General features: G+C 37.8%; 1 long non-coding RNA gene across 2 annotated transcripts in view; it reads right to left on the bottom strand.

Annotated features, from left to right (window-relative positions):
• The window catches only part of LOC125322138, a 70,846-nt gene extending 57,689 nt beyond the window's left edge, over positions 1 to 13,157 (bottom strand). The window contains exons 1-5 of one of the 2 annotated variants that reach the window (XR_007201862.1): positions 12,912 to 13,157; positions 9,321 to 9,365; positions 8,383 to 8,514; positions 6,999 to 7,130; positions 2,274 to 2,435 (exon numbers count right to left, since the gene is read on the bottom strand). This is a non-coding gene — a long non-coding RNA (uncharacterized LOC125322138). The remainder of the gene's footprint in view (positions 1 to 2,273; positions 2,436 to 6,998; positions 7,131 to 8,382; positions 8,515 to 9,320; positions 9,366 to 12,911) is intronic. The other variant, XR_007201861.1, reaches the window with a different exon arrangement.
• Between the last annotated feature and the right edge of the window lie 2,041 nt (positions 13,158 to 15,198).

The raw sequence follows: 15,198 nt of genomic DNA, 5'->3' as shown, positions 1-15,198 counted from the left end.
GCTGGCACTGAGAGACAAAATAGCCTGAGTGAAAGAAATTCTAACTGTTCTTGGTACCTTAGACAATAAGGCTGAAAGTGTTTGTAGATATGTCCAGTACTAAGAACACAATAATTTAGAAGGAAATCCATACACCAGTTTTGTGCCTGTATGACATAGCCAGCGCAGTAGATATGTAAGAGCAGCATGGGTCAGCTACTCACTGTTTGTAAAGAACCACTTCTAGCATGTCACAGTTATAAGGTGTCAGGGAATGTCACAACAGTATCACTTAATATGTTACTGGAGCTGTTTCCCTCTTTTTATCTTTTCACTTCATGAATTTTCAAAAGTATGCTTTTTGCTGTTCAGATAATCGCAGTTTAAAACCTCAACCATTAAAACAAAGTAAAAAGACATAAACTGCTTTGAGGTGTACCACAACCTCTCCGCTTTACTTGGAGATTAATCAATGATGGAAGCTTACCCAAATTTCTGAGCAGGCTCATTTAGAAGTTTTAGGCTCTGGAAAACATTTTATTTGATAGTAACTCGATCTTTATACATACCTACCCTTTAAAATACACAAACCCTTTAAATTTCATCACTAAATTTACCTTTAGTTCTAAAAGTAAAATAACCATTTATTTTTAATTAAATAGAAGTGATTCACTAATTAGAGCAGAAATTACATTGCCTTCTTGCACTTTTTCTTCACTGTAGCTATTTGTTTTGCCCTGTCTTTATCAATATTGCCTGCTCTCAGTTCTGTGGTACATTAGGTTCTAGCATCTCAAGTGCTGTCACTTATCTTCCTGTTTCACACACCGCCAAACTCCTGAGGTTTGCAAAATAAATGGAAAAGGCATGAACAGTTCCTTGTTTTCTAAAAATGCAAACAGAAGTAACAATGTATCAAATTGCTTTTGAACAACGGTTCAAAGGGAAACTTTGAAATGAGATTCAATTCTGACATAAAAAATAGAAAACATTTTGTTTCTTTCAAAGTACTATTTATAAAAAATATTTTTTCAATATTTACCTTTACAATAAGATTCCTCTGTGACTTAAACTCTTTATGCTAGCTGCCTATAATTTCTCTAGTATTAGCAGAGAAAATCACTTCCAGAATTGAATTATTCCTATTTGAAGAGAGGTATATAACATTTCTATTTTAATGAAAGGAATACATATAAAAAATTGGACCTTTATAGATATCAGAAATATGGAATAATAATAATTTAACCCAGATTTTATTAAAAGTCACAGCCCGGAGAACTAGATTCCCTTTCATTGCTAACAACTTGAGGTGTTTCAATTATGCAAACATTCTCGTTGTGGATATGTATTTTTGTTAGAAAATAATTTTGTTACAATTAACCTGTACTTTATTTTTTTTTTCTTGCATAATAATTCCAAGGGCGTACTCACAGTTGTCATAAACTGTTTCTAAAGCTATAAATTGAGTTCCTTTTCTGGAGGGATGCATACTTTTTACATAAAAAAACCTGTTTCATATTCTGCAGCTTGAAAAATGACTGTGTGCTTGATAAAAAGCCTTATACCGAATTGCCTACAAGATAAAATGGTGCCTTTTTAACATTTAAGACCTTCAACAGTAGTTGTCTGAAGAATTGAAATATTGATCCTATTCTTACAGCTATTTTGTGTAAGTGTTCGGCAGCATGCAGTAAATATCAGCCACTAACAACATCTACATCTGAATTTAGGATACTTTGAGTTATCTTTTATTGACAATTGTAAATAAAGATACTATCCATAATCTCTACCACCAAAAAATCCAGTTGATGTGCTATATCTTAATATTATGGATACCTTAACAAGAATCAAAGTAAAAACCATCTTAACAAATTCTGACTATTTCTAAGGGATCTGAAAAGAGTGATACAATAACTTTTTTAAAATGAACAGATGAGATGTTAGATAGCAATCATAAGATCCAGAAGTAGAAAAATTAATAATATAGACTTTACAACAAAGAGTAAGAGATACTTCAAAGTCCAAAACGTTAGTTTTCGTCCCTTTTCTCCTTTCTTGTTTGCCCAAGTCCTGCTTCCACTCTTGAACATGGAAACAGATTAATTTCTGTCTTTGACAAAACACATTTGTAATCTACAGATTACATGATCCAGTTTATTAACCACTATAGGCTGCATTCTGTTTCTTTTCAAAACCTAATTTGTACCTATATTTTCAGTATGTAGGCTAAAGTATGATAAAATTGAGTAAGCAAAACATTTTTGTGTCTGGCAGAGAACAAAAAGTCAACTCACAGCAAACATGGAGGTAGGCTTCAGTTGTTCAAACATCAGTCTCTAGAATAATTTCAGACTTGATAGAATACCCTGCCTGGTCTCCTGGTCTCCAGCTTTTCTACTCCAGATAAATGCGTCCAATCTGCAGTTCTATGCAGATGACTTGGTGTTCTAGAACACCTAAAGTAATAATAAATAACAAAAAAAAAAAAAAAAAAAAGGTTTTTTTAGCCAAATGAATCCATGGGAGCCGATTCTTTGAGATTTATATATCTACAGAGATTTATATATCTATATATCTAAGGGTTCTACTCAATTATCAATACACAGGTGCTTGATGCTTTTAGAGGTATCTAGTATACCTGAGACATATCAATGCTGTGGAGCTAGCAGATACTCTTGGGATAATTTGTCTGAATGGATAGATAGGTACGTAGATAGGTACGAAGATAGGTAGGTAGGTAGGTAGGTAGATAGATTAGATAAATAGATAGGTAGATATAGACATAGATATATGGATATATATATATATATGTATGAGAATAACAAGTTAGTGAAACCTATCTCATTCTAGAGATCTACCTGGAGTCAACACTGAATACTGTGGGATAACTCAAATAATGGCAATTTATGAGCAGGAAAGTGGATTGAAACCTGACAGACAGGATAAGAAATAACTCCAAAATAAGATTCCTAAATCTGTTCGTCTATATGTGGGTATTAAAGGTCTCATTATAATTAATGGAAATGTAAGCCTCAATTCAGTTACCAACTGTATGCTTCTAGGGCCAATTGCCATATCCTAAAGTACCTGAGATATCTACACTGAGCTGGCCTATATGCCAGAGGTCTTGAAGATGCATGCTCTTCTGGAGCAGAAACAGAAACCATGTCTATGATTTGGAAAACTTTTTTGTTCTGGGATAACTAACTTAATCTCACTCCTCTGAATGAGAGTGCCTCAGTGGATGATGAGTTACTAAACCTCTTTAGCAGTTAGTTACACTCACTGTAACTATATCATTGTCCATGATATTCATTGAATCATAGAATAGTTTGAGTTGGAGGGCATCTTTGAAAAGCTATTCAATATCAATCCATCTGCAATGAGCAGGGACAATAGGAAGGTGGGGAATAATGGGAGTTCAGATTTCTGCCTTACATGTCTGCAGCTGCATGTAGATCCCTAAATATAAATGTCTTGATCCTTACTATATTTCGCAATAAGCCATGAGTGAAAATGTTTCACCAAAGCTGAATGGTAACTAAAACACTTCACAGCTCCAGATACATATCAATTTAATAATGTCTGATTTCTACCGAAAAAAAACCAAACAGAAAACAAATACTCCAGCAGAGTGGGAATTTGAATGGTCACAATAGGTTCAGCTTTCTGAAAAAACTGTAACTGAGGTCTGGAAGGCAAAAAGAATACATTTATTTCTGTTTCAGTGCAGCTGAGGTATCTAGAATTGGAAGCAATTGCTACTGGCATATTTCACCTCCTGGCTGAAAGAGGTGAAAGGTTAAAAAAACCTAGCCTGAGTGAAAGGAATTCTAATTGCTTTTGGTACTTTAGAAAAAAACTCCTCACCTTGACCATGTGGTCTGTAACAAACTCCAACCACACCATATTACTCATATTGACCTCTTGTCTCATCCTGACCAAAAAGCTTTCAATCCACCTGTCATCCATCCAGTACAAAACCTCTGTACATTTGACTTGCTTCTTCAGAGGGCGACTCCCTGACCCTCATCTTCCCCACTTGTCTTTCCTGAAGGGTCAGTATCCGTCCACTGCAGCACCCCTGTCATGTGAGCTGTTCTGCCGTGTCTCAGCTACTCCCACAGAATTGCAGTGTGTCACCTAATGAGTTGCTCTAGTTACTCCTGTTTCTTTCTCAGGTAGTGTGCACTTGGGCATGTACATTTGAGACTGGTGTCCTTTTCCCCCAGTTTGCTGTTCCTGAGGTTTCTTTTAACAGTCTTTATGCACCCTTTGCTTTTCAACTTCATCAACTGTTCCCTCACTTAACTGTGTGTTTTCATCTCCCTCTGTCATTATTATTCCCAGCTAAAGTTCTTCTTGTGAGCTTCACAAACCTGTTGGTAGAGATGATTTTTCTGTGTTCAGTCAGGCACAGTCCATCTCTTCCTGGCAGCGACCAGTCCACAGGTAGCTCTAACTGGACCCTGATGCCCCTGACCCTTGTGTCCAGAACCAAACAGTCCCCCGATATCACTGCAGAATTATCATTGGTGCCCACATAGATGAGCAGCAAAAGGCTTAGTTCAAGAGTTGGACCAGTACCAGTGGTCTCTCCACAGCATTCCTGATCCAAGACCCTGTCAAGCAGCAATTGCCAGGCAGGAAGTCAGGTTGTGGATGGGGACTTCCATTTCCCACAATCAGGAATCTCCCATAACTACCACCCATTGTTTTCTCCCGATACAAGTGTGTAGTTGAGACTTGGCCCACCGTGGTTCCTACCCAGGAAGAAGTTTATCCTCTATGTGTGATACAAAGACACTAAACCCATTCTGCAGCTGCAGCTTTGGGTGAAGAAGGAGCTGTCCACCTGCTACCAAAATTCACTTGCTCCCAGCTTTCACCACCCCAGGAATCACCATTTTCCACCTGAATGAGTACAGTCTCTGGTTGTTCCTCCTTCTGTGCAGCTTGAAATTTGGGTTCATATCTCTGCAGGGTCTCTTTAACGATCCTGTCAACCTCATTTTCATTTCTCCTGGTGCTGCACAGTCTGTTCATCTCCTCCAGAAGTTTTTTTTGCTAGGTAGCACAGCTTCTCAGCCAGAGCACAGATGCAGGCGTGTGCACCTTTTTAACTTGTTTCAGTGGGAGACCTCTAGGTGCCCTGCAGCTCAGGCTTTGTCTGAGGGGAAGTCTCCGATGTGCTGGGATGGTTGCTGTTGTTGAGGCTTGTGTTTTGTGCCCTGTGGCACATCACAGCATATTGAGCAGTCCTGTGCTGTCCTCATTTGCTGCTGGCTCCCTTCCATATGCCCCTCTGCACAAACTGCTGTCCAAACTACTGCATTTGTGCATTTATGTTTGCCATGCTCATGTTTGCTGGTCACCCCCACTTTAGCCTGCAGGGGTAGTGGCTAAGGGTACTGGGCAGGCAGATTTTGCTTTGGCTAGGTTTATCAGTTTACCAACAGCAAAATGACAGGCAGAGAAAAAGAACTCAAAAATTACTGCAGAGAAAGGTTTTTTGTTTTTTTTTTTTAAGTAGAAATGACTTTTTAGAGTTCACTTTTAACACACTGGCACAGATCAGCATATTTGCTTTTACGATTTGCTCTGCTGTCTAGCCCCTCATTGCTTAACATCTGGGTTTGAGAATTTCAGATTTCCCCTTTGGAACCACCACAGATTTGCCAACCCTCAGAGGAATCTTTTTGAAGATCTGGCTGCAGAGGGAGACACCAAGGAGTGCTCTGCAGAGTACTTGAAACTGCAGAATCACAGAAACACAGAATTGCAGCAGGTGGGAAAGGCCTTCTGCAAATCATGCAGTCCAATCCCTTCTGCTCAGAGCAGGGTAAGATACTGCAGATTGCTCAAGGCCCTGCCCTGTAGGCTTACAAAGGACAGAGAGACTCCACAGCATCTCAAGGCACCTCATTCAGTCTTTGACCACCCTTGTGGTAAAAGTGTTCTTATGTTTAAGTGCAATTTCATCTATTTCAGTTTGTCTCTGTTGACTCTTGTCCTGTCACCTGTCAGAAGAGTCTGGCTTTAAATTCTTTGCTGTCCCTCATCAAGTGTGTATGCAGACTGATAGGGTGCCCGAATCTCCTTCTCTCCAGGCTGAACACTTCCAGCTCTCTTGTCTTGACTATTGCTCTAAGTCCTCAGTCAACCAGCTTAGGATGCCCATGTCTCTCTTGTGTTGGAGAGCCTGGACCTGGACTCAGAACACTAAATGTGATCTCAACAGGGGGAAAGACCACCTCTTCCCTCACAGGATGTGATGAAACACCACCTCAACCTGCTGAAAATGCTTTTCCTAATGCAGGCCAGAAGGCTCTTTGCCACAGGAGCATTTCTCCATGATTCCACTGCCATCAGATTGGATAAAGAAATTAGTCCCTGGGAGAGCTCTGCTGGGCATAAAGCTTGTTTTCAGTCTTTGCTGTTAGGAAACATAGACTGTGAGACTGTGGGAAGGAGAAAAAGAAGAAAGGGAACACCTATAATTCACAGAATTCACAGAATGTCTGGGTTGGAAGAGACCTTCAAGATCATCGAGTCCAACCCATGCCCTATCACCTCAACTAGATCACGGCATCGAGTGCCATATCCAGTCATTTTTTAAACACATCCAGGGATGGTGATTCCACCACCTCCCCAGGCAGTCCATTCCAGCACTTTATCACCCTTTCTGTAAAAGAACTTTTTCCTAATATCCAACCTATATTTCCCTTGATGCAGCTTGGAACTGTGCCCTCTCCTTCTGTCAGTTGCTGCCTGGTGAAAGAGGTCAACCCCCACCTGACTACAACCACCCTTCAGGAATCTGGTGTCTGGTGTCCCTGCATAACACAAGAAGGGTGGAGGAACCATTCAACAGAAACTCCTTACCTGAGAATGTGGGTAAAAAGCCCCTTTAAATCCCCTAGGTGTGGTCTATGTGCCATGTGAGACAGAGAGAAGGGGCTGAATTGCATAACATGCTGCCGAGTGGTGTAGGAGTAAAATGCCAATAGGATCCTTACCTGTTGGGGCCTGTGCCATACAGTGTGCAGAGGAAATGTAATCATGGCAAAGCAAATTGCCAGCCTAGGGACAAGCTGCACCATGCCAGCTGGTTTCCGTGTCAGGCATTTAGTGCACTCATGTAGATGTGGCTATAAAACAAAATTCAAGTGAGCATTCAAAACATTTTATCGTTACCATCTTCAATATAGTTGTATCTTTCTTCAAAGAGTGAACAGGTCCTAACATAGCTTCCAAGGTTTAGTCAATAGAAACTAATTTTTCTAAAAATATGAACACAATTTATTTTAGATGCCAACAGGGGTTTCTGATTGGAAAGGCAGAAATGTTTATTTTAGATAAGATTAGTACTATATTGAATTAGGTGATCTCTTGTATCCTATGGCAACAAATAAAAGACATTTTTTTAGGTAAAGTACATTTCTTTGAATGGAAAAAAATCGTGATGGATTTTAAGAAACATTCCTCTATGGAGGGTGATCAGTAGGCAGAATATCTAAGAACCAAACGTAACAAACATTTTCAGATAAAAAATTAATACATTGAATTTGACTGAAGGGCACTGGTAAGCTGGAAAACCTTGAGTTTGTGTATAGTCAGCCATGCTAGCTAAATGCCAGAAGGGAATTCCTGAGTGAGCATGCTAATTTCTTCATGGATTTGCAATGATCTATTTCTTACAGAATTGCTTTTTTTTGTTTGCTTAGCTCCATATAAACAAGGAATGAATAACTGTTCTTTTTTTATTTTTAACTTTCAGTCCCTATGCATTGGTGTGCCTAAATTACTTGGCAAGTATCCCACTGCCAATTCAATGTGGCTGTGTACTGTACTGTTGTTTCTGCTTTTGAAAATACAAAATAAATCTCAAGTCAAAAACATGCAATATTTAGACAAGATGTAAACAAACTGCTGTGATTTATTGGAAATGCCTTCCACAAGAATAATCTTGGGCATCCCATATGTAGGGGTTTAAAGGGAGCATACATCTGGCTGCATTAGTCTTTAGTTTATATATTTAACGTGTATTTTTCCATGAGAAGTTTCCCACAGCCAGTTCCTATGTATGCATTCAGTTTAAGATAAAGAGCTGGGCATTTTATACAACTATTATAGTGTATGAAAATTCATATTTGTATGTGTTAATAAAATGTAGTCTCCTTTTAAATTCCGAAGGAAGAGATTTGCAGGACTACATTTATTTTTGACTAGTCCGAATCTATGATTAACTTGGCAATATATACATTAATGTGAGCTGCTGATCTTGTGCATGCTGATGGCAGTTCTTATCGAGCATCACTCTTGCCTGCTTTGTTAGAATACTTCCTTCTGAAGATAGATCACCTTTTTTTTTTTTTTTTAAAGTGACTGAAAGGAGCTCACCTTTGGTGAGGTGCCTCTTTCATATTGGCTTGTCCACTTAGTGATGTGTCTTCAAAGTGCCTTTTAGCACAGCTGGAGATGTAGTCCATGTTAACAGGATTTCTCTGTTTTTTGAAATGTGGGTCAACCTATCTGAAAAAATAGATTAGAACTCTTCAACATTTTTTTAAAGCATGTTTCAGGAGCTGGGGAGGAAACTGGAGGTGAAAAAGACTTTGATTAAGCTGGTTGCCTATTTTTTGTTATTTCTCATAAAACAGCTATTATGTATTGACAATAGCATTTTCAGTTCTACAAATCAAAATTATTTAATAACTTTATAAATCTGACAATTGTTTGTGAGGATGTAAAAATCCTGTCATCTTTGATGAAATGTTACCTGTTTGTTGAACTAAACATTATACATTAATAGACTAGAGGGGAAAAAATTAGATCCTTCCCAAAACTGGCAAATGTTTTTGGCACATTTTTAAAAATCAGAGTTAAAAAGGAACTGACATATGTATTTGAGCATCTAAATGTTCACATTGGTATACAATATATCAATCTTTTGCAGTATTGTTTTTTCACAATTAAGAATATATGAGTGTAACAAAATCAAATATTCTGTACTGGAAACGCTGAAATCAGGGCTTATGATGAATAATTAATTCTTTGCTTTGTGCATTTCTAGCCATTCTTTTAATAGCTAATAGGATTACATGGACTGGAAATTTTTCTTATAAATTAATCCATATAATGCTTTCTAGTCTAAGCTAGATGTGTAGGTTGTCTCTATAGCCATTTCAAAAAGAAATCAGAGGGACTCATTTGCCTTTATTAGATGTATACATCTTTAGACAGTTAGACTGGAGTAGATGTTCATTTTCCACATGACTAAAGCTAAGTAAGATAAAATGTTACATTTTTTTAAAATTATTTTTATTATTTCTACTCACCCCCCCCCCCCAGAAGTTCATTTCTTCACAGAGCAAAATAGTGTTCTAAAAAGAAATCACAGCGTCAGAGGGAAGGAGTTATTTCTAAGTATGATTTCTGTCTCACTTACTGAGGAAGTTGGATTTCCAGTAGTAAATATGGTAGGGGACTACAAAGAGAAAATAAAAAGCGCTTACAATTTCAGGTTTGACAAGTGAACTAGCAGCTTGCTTGGAAATAAGCAAATTCCAAGAACCAAGATATGTGCAACACAGAAAACCTGTTCCTCCCACCTTAATACAAACACTGTTGTTTGATCATCTCTCTAGATTTCACTGCTTGTCTTACTGGAGATCTCATTGTTGCTGCCAGTACAGACTGTGCAAATTATGTGAAACATAATTGGGCTTGGCAGATATTTTGTGTTATTGACATGACATGTATTCTTTGTGTGGTTCAGGAGTATTACTCCACACTTGGTATGATCTTATCCCAGGGAATGAAAATTTCTGCAGCTGAAGCACAGCAGTGTCCCTCTTATGGCATATCTTCTAAGTCAGGGTAGTCAAGGGGGATCTCATTGATGATTCGTGTGACTGCTGCAAAATGGCTGAATGAACAGAAAGTATAGCAAAGTGAAAGATTTCCTTCAGTGACTTAAGAAAATTCAAATGCTCAAATGGATATCAAGCCCTTATCATGTGCTGCATGGTCAGTTTGAAGGCTGGGACTGAAAAATGCTGGAAAATTGAAATGTTTGCAAATAATATACAGTCCCATTAACACATCAAAATAGTTTCAGGCTGGCTGCACACAATTTTTTGATGATATTAACCTAATTTTCTCTATTATTTGCAACTAAAGAAAGAAATTAGGTATAATAATACCACTTGGGCTTACCAGTGATTATTGAATTATACATTAAAAATTTCTAAAGGAATTTTTATGTTTAATTACAATATCAAAAATTACACACTTTGATATCTTACACCTTAGTCATGAGACCAAATGCAGGACAAATTTTCCCCATCCCATTTGAAATTAAACTACAAAAAATTTTTTTAACTCCTGTGCAAGAATTTCTGATCGTGTTGAAGCAAAGATTTGCATTTGTTGGGTTGAGTACGTACAGAGGATAATTTCACTAAATGATATATAATCATCTACCATAAAGAGGAGCACAGTGATCTGCATTTCCTTTTTGTTTAAAGCTTGTGCTTTCCTAACAGTGTTACTACATAAGCAGCTGACAGAGTTTCAATTCAAGTTTTATGTTTTTTCCACACTGTTTGTTTATCTATTAGCGAACATATATATATTTATATATATGTGCTACATTACCTGCTTACAAATATAGACACAGATGTTCAGACACAACATTTAAAAAACGTCTGTTATTATTTTGGTTGATTAGGCTATATGCAGGCATTTTGTAATAAGATTACAAAGATAATTACAGAATAATTTTCTTTTCAACCATAATTAGCCTATATTTCAAGTTAATCATGATACATCTTGCAGAATGTTTACATTGTCAGAAACATACACTGATAAGCTTCAGATGTAAGAACACAGCTAATTGCCCGATGCAAAAAATATGAAATATTTCTGTGTTCTTTTTCTTTAATTTTAGTGTCTTTTTTTTCCCCCTGTGAATTGGTGTAGATACTTTCCCCTGGAGGCAAGTGAACAGTTAAAAAGCTTTGAACTCAGTGTTTTTTAAGGCTTTTAATAGGATTTCCTAAATATTCAAAATTAATATGTGCAAAGCAGGCTTACGAGGCAAATTCTCTGCAGCCCCCGACAAAAACTCTTGGGGGTTTTCTGTATATTTTGTAAACTGGTGTAGACTCAAAAAAGGTCAATGACTTGACATTCTTTGACTATACAGCAAATTATTCTGCAAGGATTCTCTTGTCACTCAATATAAAAAGGCTATCAATTCAAGAAAATTTCTTCAGTTTCTCTAGATGCACATGAAATCTGAAAAAAATTAGTTTGCATATTCAGGAAGGGGTTTCTGGTGAAAGCTTATGTTTCTAAAGAATACAGCCCATTTCCTCAGTAAAAAAAAAAAAATTCTGAAGCTTATCTCAAGTGGTTATTTTGTCTGGCTTTCTTTTGCAAGCATAAGGAAAAGGAAACTTTTAGGTTTATATATTTCCCATAAATATATGGAATGCCAAAAACCTGAAAATCAGTGATTTTGATTTTGTGATACAAAAGCATGCCTGTTACCATGATTTTGAAGTCAAACAGACAACTGAATGCAGATTATCCATACTGCTCTGAAGCAAGGTTCAGGAGGAACAAAGCAGCAGGCATCACATACAAATGCACAGGCACAGCTCCAAAAAAGGCAAAAACTGTAGCAGAATTAGAGCTGATGTGTTTTCCAAACAGGAGGCTGCTGTGGTTAACTTGGCTATTACCTAATTTAAACTGTGAGTCGTAGAAGGTACATGGCCCTTACATGCTTCTTGCTGTTGCAATGGGATCACTCATGCCTGGCTGTATGACACCAAAAAGCAGTATCAGCAGGAAGAGTTACTCATTGGCATTGAACTGTTCCTTTTTCCATCTCTTATGGTGCATGAGCTCTATGGCAGCACTGCATAGGAACCAACACATTTGAGAAAAAAAGACTGATTTCATAAAGCCCATGAATCTATTACCATAGAACAGAGCCATGAGTTTTCCCACTATTTTGAATAAAGTTATATGGAGAATAAGACCCTTCTCTCTCAAGCAGAGGATGGAAGATTCAGTTGCCTGGTTGACAGATCCAAGCAGAATCCTGCCCTGATAAAGTCTGCACTCCTTCATCTGTCAATTTATTCAATTTTTGTCTTTAATTTTCATTAGTGAAAACCTTTGGCTTTTTCTCATAAGAATGAATAATAAGGATAGAGACAATCATTAAGACTCTTCTCCCACATGGAAGAGTTTTCCACAACTGCTAGTCTTGCCGGATTTATTGCTAATATACTTCCACCTGTATGACCACTGAAAAAGTAAACTGGAGATGAGGAAAAAACCTGTTGCTAGTTGGCCCTTTTTTCCCCTACACATGGATAATAGTACCATTCCACTCTAAATTCCACTCTATCAGAGATCTTGTACTGCTGGTAATACTCTACCTACTTGTATTCTTAACCCTCTATTAGAGAGAAAAAAGGAAGTATAAGGATATAAAAAGATTCAGATAAGGTCACCCAGGAGGTCAGTAGCAGACATGAGGCTGTCATCTGGTGTCCACTGCATCTGCATTAGAGTTTCAGTTCAGATTAAATATGGTCCAGTCCATGTGACCAGATTAGAGCTCATCATAAGTGAACCCTCTAAAGCTGCACAGAGGTGACATTAGGCAACAACCACTTTTCTCTACAGATTCATTTCTATTGAAAAGCAGAAGATGTTAATATATTTGTTGGTTCCATGCACTCGGACACACTAAATAAAATCACAAACCTCCCCATGTAAACCACAACATGAAAACAACAATTATATGCACCCCTCTTTGTGACATACAGTGTCACATACTTCATACCAGGTTTGGGTTTTGTATTTACTGCTAGTCAACTAGAATACATAATCTAGAGTAATCTTACCTTTTCAGCCAGGATTGCCTCTGATAAAGGTCTAGGAAATGTTGTTCTCTGTCTTCCCTTTGTTAGTAGAGAAACAGAAACTTCCACAGAAAGATTTCTAAAATTTTAAGAGCTATCTCATCAATTGTGTTCCATCTTCTTATTTCCAAAGCACAAAGGGCTTTCCAGTGATAAAAATATACCTATGAGGGAATAAAGAAAAATGTTAAAATTAAGCATGGTCTTTTATCATCTTCTTATCTTAATATTTTGTCTGTGACTTGCAAAGCTTTGAGACATTTGCATGAGGATATTTCAGGCGATGCATTATTGCACCCTAAGCAACTGTTATTCAACCTACACAAATCTGAAATTTGAAAATCAGCTATACTATTAATATCCAATCTATACTGATGTACTGGGTTTGTGCTATTTTGATAGTGGCGGGGCTACAGGGTGGTTTCTGTGAGAAGCTTCTAGAAGCTTCTTCCCCCATGTCTGGCAGAGCCAATTGCAGTGAGCTCCAGGACAGACCTGCTGCTGGCCAAGGCTGAGCCGATCAGGAGCGATAGCAATACTTCTGTATAATATATTTAAGAAGGAAAAAAAAGCTATTGGGCATAGGTAATTGTGGCCAGAGAAGAGCAGAGTGAGAACATGTGAGAGGAACAACGCTACAGACACCAAGGTCAGTGGAGAAGGACATGCAGGAGGTGATCCAGACACCAGAGCTGAGATACCCCTGCAGCCCATGGTTAAGGTAATGGTGAAGCAACTGTGCCCCTGCAGCCCATGAAGGTCCATGGGGATGCAGAGATCCTTCTGTAGTCTGTAGAAGAGACCCACAGAGCAGGCAGATACCTGATGGGAGACTGTGAACTGTAGGGAACCTGTGCCACAGATCTGTAAACCTGTGGAGAGAGAAGCCCTGGCACAGTTTTACTGGTAGGATTTGTGACCCCGTGGTGGACCCATGCTGGAACAGGCTGTGCCTGAAGGACTGCACCTCATGCAGTTCATGGAGAGCTGTTGCCCATGGGATGGACTTACATTGTAGAAGTTCATGCAGAACTGTCTCTCATGTGAGTGACCCCACAGTGGAGCAGGGAAACAGCTCCTCTCCCTGAGCATCAGCAGGAACAGTGTGTGATGAACTGACCATAGGCCCCATTCCCTATCTCCCTGTGCCACTTGAGGGGAGGATGTAGAGCTTGGGAAGGAGGAAGGTGTTTTTTAAGACTTATTTTACCTCTCATTGTCCTGCTCTGATTTTGTTAGTAATAAATTAGATTAATATCCCAGAGCTGAGTCTGTTTTAACCATGATGGTAATCAGTGAGTGATGCCTCCTTGTCCTTATTTCAACACATGAATCCTTCATTATATTTTCTTTCTCCTGTTCACTTACAGAGGGGAGTGATAGAGCAGTTTTGGTGAGTGCCTGACATCCATCCAGGGTCAACCCACTACAGTTGAATATTAACTGATGTCTAAATTAGATACTGACTTTAAGAAGAGATAGAATATACATTCATTATTAGTTTGTGTAAGTTCTGTTAATTAAAAAGACAAAAGAAGATATTTAAAAGCATTTAAGTATCTAGAGTAAATGTCAAGGCTACTTTTAAGTGGGAAAAAGTCATTTTAAGATGAGTTTTGTTAGCTTCAAAACACACATAAGATCGTTGATTAATTTTTAAAAAAACCACAAGTTCATTAAATTGAAGTGTTTTATTCTATATCTTATACAATATTTTCCTTGGGAAAATAATTTTGTTGTAATTTGAAAATTTTAAATATTTGTGCATGAACAAGATATAGTAAAAATATGTCAGATAAAAATGAAATAAATGCAAGTGATGAGATTTATCAGATCACTGAAAAAATACATTATGAAACTAAGCTTTCATGAAAACAATAGTTACTGAAATCCACACAGAGTGAAAAAGATGTCAGTACCAAAAGTGAGTAGCGTACATTCAACTCAAAGGGAAAAGACTGGCAAAAATTCAGGAAAAAATGTGCTAGTGGCTTTACTATTATTCATGGACTGACATAAATACTCCTTTCGCAATTCCATGTACACACAAAAAGATTTGTAAAAAGGCTGACTAACTCACTAAAAGATACAAATGAGTGCAAAGAGAAGAGAGCTATGTCATTTCCTCTTCATTTGCCATTTCATCCTTCTGAGAAGGTTATCCTCATCAAGAGACTGTAACAAGATTAAATGCCATCCCTCAGTGTTTGAGACAGATGTGACACATTTTCAGCTTAGAAAGAAAATGGGCTGACCATTTCAGTGGGAT

This window comes from Corvus hawaiiensis, chromosome 2, assembly GCF_020740725.1.
Source record: "Corvus hawaiiensis isolate bCorHaw1 chromosome 2, bCorHaw1.pri.cur, whole genome shotgun sequence".
In the NCBI taxonomy this organism is placed as follows: domain Eukaryota; kingdom Metazoa; phylum Chordata; class Aves; order Passeriformes; family Corvidae; genus Corvus; species Corvus hawaiiensis.
Note: the sequence above shows the minus strand (reverse complement) of the source record. Positions and strands in the feature narration are given on the sequence as shown.